Consider the following 10,679-nt stretch of genomic DNA (forward strand, 5'->3'; position numbering starts at 1 on the left):
GTTCTTGGCTTCCCAGCTGCCACTGTGTCAAAGTCCCCCTGGACCCACTGACCCTCGGGGTCAAGGGTAGGCGGGGGCATGGTGCTGGGCGACCCTTGACTTCATCCCTTGTCTTGGCCTCTGGTTCCCTGTTCTTGCTGCCACTTCCTCTTTCTCCGAGCTGTTGGGGGGAGGGACCACGAGCTGGGGAAGGCGGGACAGCACCACTGCCCCACCCTGGCACCCCAGACCTCAGGTCTCCCCACCACAGAGCACCCACCACTGCCCAGCCCGCCCCAGGCTCCTGTCCCCAAGGACAGGAAGGAGAAAGCGCCATATGGCCAGGGAGGAATTCATTGTAAGGAAAGCATCTTCCCCTAAACAATTACCAGGAAATACTGTCTTGACTGATTCTCAGACATGCGCTGCCCTCTTGGCAGAGTTATCTGGAGGCTTGTTAAACCACGTAAAAGCTGATGAGACAGTCCCCAAACTCAGAGTGGCCCACACAGCGCAGGCCGCAGAAGCCTCCCGGTTCCCCCTTGGTGGGTGCTGGGAGTGCCCCCCATGTGGCTCCTGCCCCCCAGCCAGCCAGCGCCTGCTCTGAGCGGGGACCCAGGCCACGGGAGGGCAGGTGCGTGCCTTCAACCCCATGAGTAATACTCGGCTTTTCATCTTCAAAGGGCCTTCCCAAGATTAACCAATTAGTCACCCTTAGGAAAGCTACAAAGCAGGCTGTTACTGTCTTCATTAAGCCTGAGGTGGGGGAGGGAGGTGAGTGGAGTCCCCACCCCAGGCCAGTGAGAGTCTGGGTTTGGGTGCAGGTGAGCAGTCACTCGGAATGTCCCAGGGTGTCCGAGGGTGTGCAGTGCTGAATCAAGAATGTGCTAGAGCAGAGGTTGGAGCTTCTCAACGGGCAGAAGCTGGGGGGAGGCCACGGAGGGGTGAAGGGAAGGATTGGAGGATCTTTTTTCTTTTTCTTTTTCTTTTTTTTTAAGATGTTATTTATTTATTCATGAGAGACCCAGAGGCAGAGAGAGAGAGGCAGAGACACAGGCAGAGGGAGGAGCAGGCTCCATGCAGGGAGCCTGACGTGGGATTTGATCCCGGGTCTCCAGGATCACGCCCTGGGCTGAAGGCAGGTGTTAAACCGATGAGCCACTCAGGGATCGATCCCCTTCTTTTTCTTTTTTTAAGATTTTATTTATTTATTCATGAGAGACACTGGCAGAGGGAGAAGCAGGCTCCCTGTGAGGAGCCTGATGTGGGACTTGATCCCAGGACCCCGGGGTCATGCCCTGAGCCAAAGGCAGATCCTCAACCACTGAGCCACCCAGGTGCCCCAGGATCGGATGCTCTGGGGACAGGGGAAGGGTATTTTGCTGAACCCAGGGTAAGTAGATGCAAAGGCAGGTTGGCACAAGCCTACCCAGGGAGGGCTTCACCATATGTTCTAAACTTTCAGAAACTGATGCTGATGAGGCCCCTCTGAGCCATCCAGATATTTGTGAAATGAGTTTTGGAACACTTTCCTTTTTGTATCTGTATGAGGATTTTGAAATGACTAAAAATGATCAAGCATGTGTCACTAAAGCACCTTGCAGATCAGAAGTGTGTGAAAGCTCAGAAGGGCTGGAGGTGAGCATTTGTCCAGATCACTTGGAGCCGCGGGCTTGTCCTGTTTCGGACACATGATGCAGATTTGAGAGTTTGAGGAGGTAAGACTGTGTCCTGGTGGCAGAGGGAGAACTGAGGCACCTTCTGGAAGCCAGACAGCAGAGCAATCCTTCCAGTCAACCCTGTCTGCAGCTGCTTTTTATAAACTTGGCATAAATATGTGCTTGGGAACGCCAGGACAGTGTATCTGGAAAATATTTGCTACCCTTCGAAAACACACACACACACACACACACACACACACACACACACACTTGGAAAGGAAAAAAAAAGCATAACAGAAATTGTGCATAATATAGAGTGGCTTCACTTGTGGTTTTTTTCCATTACTTCCTCAGTTCATTTTTCTGCTGCCAATTTTAGAAGGCCATAAGTCATAGTTGTTAAACTTTGTCAGTTAAAATGTAACTCTAAGAACAAGTCATATGATATGTTGTAGCCAAATGGCCTTTTGGAGGGAAGTTGTCGTGGGAGGCACAGTTCCCCAGTGAGTCCCGGTGTCCCCAGGTCTTCTCTGGTTTGTGTTACACTCATGGTGCCACAGGCAATCCTGGTCCCCCTCGACCCAGAGCTGTCATGTATGCCACAGCTCCAAAGGGCCATCTATCAGAAGGCAGTAGACGTGACGAGTCCAATTTCCAGCATTTACTCTGTGTGACCCGGGAACAGAATGTGGTCTCATTAAGGGTGATTGGTGACAAGTCCCTCACTTTGCTGTCCTAGAAATGGTGAGATCCACTTTCTCATAAACCTTGACCTGGCGGAATCAGAAAGGAAGAAGCTGAAAGGGAGGAATTGGCCCTTTGAGTCTGGGAGCACCCGGCCTCTTTACATCTACCCAGAGGAGCAGCAGACCAGGGGTGTCAGGCCTGGCCTGTGCCTCTGGGCTTTGGAGATTCTGGGGTGGAGTGGGGTGGAAGGGGGCTGTGCTGTTTGGTTCACCGCCCGGCATCACGCTGGACTGGCAGCCTTCTGAGGGCAGGGCCCTGGGTTTCTGCAGCAGTCCTGGTGTTGAAGGCAAGGCCAGGAACACAGTGAGCATTTACACATGCTTGTGTTTAAGATTTTTTCTTTCTTTCCTCTTTTTTTTTTTTTTAAGATTTTATTTATTTATTCATGAGAGACACACACACACAGAGAGAGGCAGAGACATAGGCAGATGGAGAAGCAGGCTCCCCGCAGGGAGCCTGATGTGGGACTCGATCCCAATACTCAGGGATCACGACCTGAGCCAAAGGCAGATGCTCAACCACCAAGCCACCCAGGTGCCCTCACATGCTTGTGTTTAAAACCAAGTTCAAAGGCAGACACCAGCAAGCCCATCAGAGCAGAATCAGCCCGCAGTGTGGCAAGGCAGGTGGGAGTGGGGGGCTCGTGGCGGGGGTAGAGGGGGTCCTCTTTCCAGTCCCATCTCCCCTGTGTGCTTCTGTCTGCTTTACTTTCCTCGTTCCGACTGTCCATGGAAGCCGCCTTGGGTCTCAGAGGAGAGCAGAGGAAGCCACGGCGGGGGTCACAGAGACTTTTGTCAGTGGCCAGTCTTCTAAGCTGGGAGGCCAGGTGCCATCTTCATGAGGCAGAACCAGAACTGGGACTGTTGTTCTGAAAAAAACAAAACAAAAAACAGATCATTGCTTTAATCCATGAGCTGATCAGGGAATCTATGGGAATTTACTGACATGTCTGATTGCAAACTCTGTCCCTGACTTGCCATATAACTTCCAGGGCAAAGGCAGGCACTACTCAGTCCCTGAGTGGTCCATCTGTCAAAAGGGTGCACGGACCCCATCTGCATGGTGGGGGACACACTCCCTGTAAGCTGCACACAGTAACCTGGGCAGGAAAGACAAAGGCCACCTCATTGCAGCTAGGTCTTCATGGCCATGGTGCTGGCTCAGTTTGTGGACCTTGTGCCACTAGTTTCAAAATGAACCTTGTAGCATCTCGGCTGGCATGCTTGAGGTTGCCCTGCCTGTCTATTGGACCTTCTTTCCTCTGTCAGGGCAAAAGTCTTTTGTTCATTTGTTCATTCCTTCACTCATCTGACAAATACATACTACAAATCTACTGCGCTCAAGGCTCCGTGCTGGCCGCCGTGCACATCTGTGAGCAAGGAAAGTCCCTGTCTTCGTGGTGTTTTCGTCCTAGTCGGGGAGACGGGCAGATGGATATGGGCCAGCTCATCCCACAAAGAACTTTTGCATAAGATGCTGACTATAGCAATAAGAGGAGGAACAGATTGCTAAGAGCACACGACAGGAAAGATGACTTGTCTGTGGGAATAGGTGAGGTGCCCTTGGATTTTCTGCTTAACCTCCCAGAGCCTTACCTGTGGAATGGGCATGCTGCCATTCGCTTCGTGGGGTTGCTGTGAGAAGTAAAATAATGGATGTGGTAAAATAATGAATGTGGAAAAGCACTTTGACAAGTGTTGGCTGCTCCCATAACTCTCATGTGTCCCTAGTACTTGGGCCCCAGGTCCATGTTCTGCCCTCTTTAGGATAAACTGGTTTAACAGTCCAACCTTGCCTGGACAAACAGGGAAAAACCCATTCCAAAAACAACCGGCCTTAAAACCATTTTCTTGGGAGGGAGGTGGAGAATTGATGTGCATCCAGATCCTTGAGCGCTGTCTCATTGCTAAATCCAGCGTCCATGCTGTGGCCTGGAAAGAGCCCACGTGGGGGATGAGTTCTGACCTTCCCTCCGTGAGTGCTGCATACCTACGACTGCTCTGCCCTCTGGCCACAGCTTCTCAGTGCTCTGTCTGCAAAGAAATGTTTAAAAGACTCAGGAAATGAACTCACATTTCTTTTCCCTCCCCCTCCTTGTCCAGAACGGCACAGCCTTCCTGGAAGAAAGCAAACAAAACGAGTGTGACTGTTTAAAAAATTATTGGAAAACCCATTCTGAACACTCTGGCTTTGAGTAGCCTTCCTGGGTGGACGCGTCACCTACTGCTCCCTCTCCCCCCCAGCACCCCACGGGTGTGGGTGTGGGGAGGGGACAGGGCAGCTGCCAGGCCTCGCCGGAGGAGCCGGCTGACTGGCTGAGCAGGCCTGCCCAGGCCCCCCTGAAACGGCCGTGTGCCCCTGAAACGAGAGAATCATCTGCCTGCCTCTAAAGTACAGATGTCTCCTGCCCCATGTGTGGGTGACTATTTGGGGTTTTTAGGTGTGCCTGTTTGATTTGCAGCATCCTTGGTGCTGTTATTAATAACCCCGTTGGCCGCGTGGAGGCTGAAGATGGAGCCTTTTCATTTCAGCCATCTGGTCGGAAGGCTTTTCCTCTGATGAGGGAGAAACCTTTGCCGTGTTTCAACTGGACCGCTGCCTCCCAGTTAAGGTGACAGCAGATGCCGAATGGCCCGTCTTTGCAGGAGCAGGGGGCTCAGCCAGGCTGCGGAGCTCGGCCCGGCCGGGAGGGAGAGGGCTTTGGCCTTGGCCTCGGCCCGTGCTGCCTGCACCGACTTGAAGGGATGCGGGGTTCACCGGCCTGGCGGTTGGCTCTCGGCTCAGGTTTTCCGTGTCAGGCGGTGACAGCGATGCGTTACAGACACCCTCAGGAGACGGTCCTCTGCTTTCATAACAATGAAGGATTTTTTTTTTTCTGACTCATCTTCAGAAGATGCCCCCCAGCCCCCCCCTCTTCGTTTGAAAATAAATATAATTAGTACCAGGCAGCCGTACTGCACACAGCCAGCCCTTTCCACCCGGGAGAGTTATAATTAAATGTACATGCTGTCTGGGCGCTGTCTGCCGGCTGCCTCGCCACCCGCTTCAGGGATCAGCAGCCCTTGGGTGGGTGCTGCAGGAGGGAGAGGCCTGTCGCGGGGGCTCGGAGTCTGGCGCCCAGTTCTAGGTGCGGGGACTCGATGTTGGCCGAGGGGCAGATGTGCCCATTGTCGCCCTGCGCGGCCCCGGCCTGGGCTTCTCCACGCTCAGCCTCAACCTGGGCGGCCCCGGGGTGCGGTATGCCTGGTCAGTGCTGGGGCTGCCCCCGCCTCCACCCTCACCCAGAGCAGAGCTGCCAGGTATGGTTGTCATGGCAACGTGGTGGCTGCAGCGGCTGCTGGCGAGGGGCACCTGAGCGCCGGCAGGTTGAGCTTGCTCTCTCCGGCTAGGAGCCAGGGCCGCGTTCTTTTGTTCCCAGCTCCCGGCCGGGGAGGCTGGCCCTGACGCTGCGGCCCCGCCCCGTGGCATGCGCTCAGACAGGTTATCCCCAGGTAACCCTGGGCTCTCCTTCCTGACCAAAGGGCAGGCTGGGTGTTCGGTGGCCACTGGCCAGGCCCACGGAGAGCTCATATTCTGCTGAAATCAGTGGGTCAGGCAGGCCCAGGAATGCGCGCACATGCACACGCGCGCGCACACACACACACACACACACCCCTGTGGGCATCTTCTGGGACCGCAGCCCAGTCCACAGGCTTGGTAAGATAGGCTTGGTGACCCGGGAGCGACTGTGCGCCTCCTGCCTCCTGTCCCTTGGGCGGGCAAGGCGGTGACCGGATGACTAGCTGGCACAGCCCTCCTTGGCCTGGATCGGGTGCAGCAGGCGTCATCGGAGCCACAGGCACCTTTACCCAAGTTGCTCAAAGTGTTTTCCGAGCAAACAGTTGTTTCATAACACCCGTGAGAAGTAGGTGGGGTGACAAAGCATTCTTTGTCCCTGTCTTACGGATGGGGAAATTGAAAAGCTCGCCTGGCCAGGTGGTGAGGCCAAGAAAGGAAGAAGGGAGCTCTCCTGCCAGGGACTCTGGGGTACAGAGGGCCAGGACTTCTTCCTGGCTCTCTGGCCAGTGCATGCCCTGTTGCTAACTCCTGGGGGGTCCTGGGCTAGGTGGGGAGGCCCATCGGAGAAGGAGGCCAGAGATGGAGGAAGCTCAGGCTTCTCCCTCAGCACCAAGGAGCATCCGGGAACTGTTATTGCCCTGTGGTCTGAGGTGTTGACATTGGCCCTTGGCAACCTGGGAGGTGTCAGTTGTCTGGAAGTCACTGGACTCTCAGAGGTGGTCAGCAGATAGCTTTTGAGTATCCTGTGCTGGCCCAGGACCTGTTCCGGGTGCCGGGGATACAGTGGTGAGTGAAGCACACAGGCTCCTGGCCTATGCAACTTGCAGGAGGTAGATAACCAACAAAGAACATTAAGAAGAAATAATTTTGGAAGGTGCCTGGCGCCATGAGGAGAGTACAAACAGACAGTATGACAGAGACTGGCTGGAGGGGAGCATGGGGAAGAGGGACAACCATGGAGAGGCATCAGGGCAGGAGTCTATGAGGGCTAACCCAGCATGAGGAGGAGCCAGACTTGGATGAGCATTCTAGAGGGAGGGGACAGCTGTGTGGCCACCGGAGAGGGTGATAAGGGTGGCTCGTCCCAAGGTCAAGGACAAAGACGCTGCTCCTGAATGGTGGTGAGACAGGGGATGTGGGGACCTGGTCATGGGCCAAGGGGCTGGGAGTGATTCTGGATCAAGGGGAGGCAGTAGGGAGTCAGGGCCTCTTGGAGAGGTAGCATGGACAGCCTCTTCTGAGAGACTCAATGTGGGGCACCAAGGAAGGATGACTTCTGGGCCTTTGCTGGAGCTGGAAGGCAGAGCTGTGGGTTCAGGTAAAGAGACCGAGGAAGAACACATGGAGGGGCGACTCCAAGAGGCTGGTGTTGTTCAGGGTGGGGGTGGAGTTTGAGACGCCTGCTTCTGGGCAGCTACATGTGAGGCTTTGGCCTCAGTGTTTCTTAAGCTGTCCCTCTCTAACAGTGGAGAAAAAGGGTGGTGGGTTCCATGAAAGGATGGTGGATTCTGTCGCAGCGTGTCCTGAATTCACCTGAGGCCCTGGGTGCTCAAACCTTTTTCCAGGAGGATCAGACTCCTGCCTTCTGAGCTGGAGCAGATCTCCATCATGGTTGGTTTGTGACATGAAGAGGAGACCAGCTAGGGTTGGTGTCCCATCGTCCCCTTACTCGTGGGGGGTACGTTCAGGGGACACCTGAAACTTCGGATGGTACTGAACCCTATAGATCCAGCATTTCCCCCCCGTACATATGTATGGTAAAGTTTAATTTATAAATTAGGCACCATAGGAGATGAAAAACAAAAACTAATAATAAAATAGAACACTTGTAGCAATGTATTGACCTGAAAGTTCAGCAAATGTGGTCTCTCACAAGATACTGTACTGTTCTCAGCCTTCGAGGACATGAGATGATAAAATGCCTACATGGTGAGATGAAGTGAGGTGAGTGATGTGGCCATTGGGACCTGGCATTAGGCTACCCTTGACCCTCTGGCTATGCAAATCAGGAGGATCATGTGCTTCCTAGCCTCAGCTGACCTCAGGTCAGAGAGCAGAACCTGGATACGGGGCAAATGTCTGCATGTGATGTGGTGAACAGCCTTCTCCAGATCCCACATGCTTGTCCCTTTCCATCCAGCTCCCTGCCTTCCACAGCCAAGTCCTTGGCCACTTACCCTCGCGTGCCATAATTAGGCTGATCTTATTACCTGTGGGTGAGGAAGACCTAAGTCTTGCCTGTCTTTTGACTGATACAATGGAAGGATAAAAACTTAGCAATTTCTCGGGATCCCTGGGTGGCGCAGCGGTTTAGCGCCTGCCTTTGGCCCCAGTGCACGATCCTGAAGACCCAGGATCGAATCCCACGTCGGGCTCCCGGTGCATGGAGCCTGTTTCTCCCTCTGCCTATGTCTCTGCCTCTCTCTCTCTCTCTCACTGTGTGCCTATCATAAATAAATAAAATTAAAAAAATTTAAAAAAATAAAATAAAAATGGCCTTTATTTAAAAAAAAAAAACTTAGCAATTTCTCATAAGAAGGGGCATTTGAAGAGGGTGGTCCATGTGGTCCCTGACCAGTGTGGAGTCCACTAAGCAGGAGGGCTAGGACTCTTTGTGGCCACTAACTTGGCATGTAGCTTTGAAGAACACGTTCATACATGCCCCATAGTATAAACTGAAAGCTGCAAAAAGGATTGCATCAGGGAAAAAAGCCATCCTCTTGGATTTGCCTCCCATGTATATATCTCACTGCAGGGTCAACTCAGAGCCATTAGTGCAATGGAAATTCCAATTCTGGGTCTACAAGGAATTATTATTCCTTGTTATTATTTTAATTAATTATTATTTTTTTAGAAAGTAGGTTCCATGCCCAGTGTGGCACCCAATGCAGGGGCTTGAACTCAGGACCTTAAGATCCAGACCTGAGCTGAGATCGAGTCCTACACTTAAGTGACAGAGACCCCCAGGACACTCAGCTCTGTGCCCAATGTGGGGCCCGAACTCGACCTGAGATCAAGAGTCACGTGCTCCCCGGACTGAACTGGCTGGGAGCCCCTCCACAGAATCATTTTGGGGCTAAGCACGTGTTAGGATATTTACATCTATGGGAATTTCCTGGTATCTTGTTATAAAGCTTTACAGGTTTACATCTTGGGCTTTACAAGGAAGTTTCTGATGTATGGAGAACATTGTATTGTAAGGTTGTCTTTCCATGTTAGAAATAGGTCCAGGGATGCCAGTTCTCATACCAGAGGAGCGCCTTGGGCGAACACTCAGAAACTCACTTGTTCTGATCAGCTTTTCGGTGGACAGAACCCCTATCGCTGGTGTGTGCTTTAAAGCTCCCCAAGTGCTGTCATGGTCATTTTCTCATTCTCCATGACTCACAACGTTGTGGCGTGTAGTCAGTGCAGCTGCAGCGACTAAGAGAAGTTAAGGCCTTTGTCCAAAGTCACACAGCAAAGGGAGAGCTGAGAATTAATGCCAGTCCTGCAACCTCTCCCACTTTCCCAAGTCCCTGTTGTTGCACCTTGGGTGGCAGGGGGCCAGGGTGGTTCTGGGCACCTGGACCGATGTTATGAGTGTGGCAAGCCTCGCCTGGGCGGTGCTTGAAATTCCCTGAGCTGGCTCTTGGGAACTAGTTCTGCTCACAGAGGGCCGTGTTGCAACGTGACCAATGGATGAGAAGGTTGAGACAGACAGCCATTACTTCACCAACGTGAATCAAGGTCACTTGTCACCTCAGGAAGCACACGGGGCTGCCACATTCAGCAGGAAGGCCCGCTGCCCCTGAGCCAAGCCCGCCATGTGGCCTGGCGCCTTTCTCCTGTGGCAGGGAGAAGGGGAGCTTCTGGGAGTGAGGATGTTCAAGGCAGCCAGACCCAGGGGCTGCTGGCCCTCCCATCACACTGCCCGTCACAGAATCTAATAGGCCTCAGCCAGTGATGGGAGTCAGCCAGCTCCTGCCAAAGCCTCCTGTGTCCTGGGACCCTTACCCCACTTGTGGGCACAAGCCCCACATGGTATTTGGTTCCTTTCTCAAAAGAGGGGTGTCACATATGACCAAGTTCCTGACCCTCTGTTGTCACCCAAGGAAATTGGGCCGACTGTGAGCTATCGGAGTGTCCCCACAGTGTCTTTCTTCATAGTTTAGCAGGTGGTACTTGCTTTCTTTTTATGAGAGAGTACAGATCTTGTCCACTTTCACTGCTGCCCATGTAAGTGCCGAGCGAGAGGAGGAAGCTCTCAGGGGGGCAGGGAGGAGGGGACCAGGCCCGGGGGTTGAGGCCTGGGTGGTGTTGCCTGTGCACGCCTGTGTTGGATGAGCTAGGACAGTGCCTTTTCCCACTGGGCCTTCCGGCTCATGCTGGTACCATTGGCCTCATCATGGCTTCCTTCTGGGCTTCCTTCCTCAGGGGAACAGCACTGAAATGTCCTTTGTAGTTCATTATTCAGGCCTTAGGTGCTGGCCTCAGCTCCAGTGTCCCTCCCAGAGAGAGCCCTTCCTGAGGAACGTGAGCTGACCCCTGCCAGTCTAGATGTTCCCCTGGGCACTTACCATGACCAGAAACTATTATTTGTTTGCCTGCTTGCTTCTAATGCCCCCTCTCACTAAAATAAAAGCTCCAGGAGGTGGGCACCTGGGTAGCTCCTCGTGGTCCTGGGATCGCGTCCCGCACTGGGCTCCCTGCAGGGAGCCCGCTTTTCCTTCTGCCTATATCTCTTTCTCTCTC

General features: G+C 53.4%; 1 long non-coding RNA gene across 2 annotated transcripts; it reads right to left on the bottom strand.

The window, feature by feature from the left end:
• Positions 1-2,716: 2,716 nt before the first annotated feature.
• Positions 2,717-5,787, bottom strand: LOC144312102 (uncharacterized). Of its 2 annotated transcripts, none has more exons than XR_013377537.1 (3): positions 5,669-5,787; positions 3,983-4,420; positions 2,717-3,255 (listed from the first exon to the last, which is right to left on the bottom strand). It is a non-coding gene; the product is annotated as an uncharacterized LOC144312102 (long non-coding RNA). The 2 variants fall into 2 exon arrangements; XR_013377536.1 differs by having other exon boundaries at positions 3,983-4,504; positions 5,669-5,781.
• Between the last annotated feature and the right edge of the window lie 4,892 nt (positions 5,788-10,679).

The sequence above is a fragment of the Canis aureus genome, chromosome 4 (genome assembly GCF_053574225.1).
Source record: "Canis aureus isolate CA01 chromosome 4, VMU_Caureus_v.1.0, whole genome shotgun sequence".
NCBI lineage: Eukaryota > Metazoa > Chordata > Mammalia > Carnivora > Canidae > Canis > Canis aureus.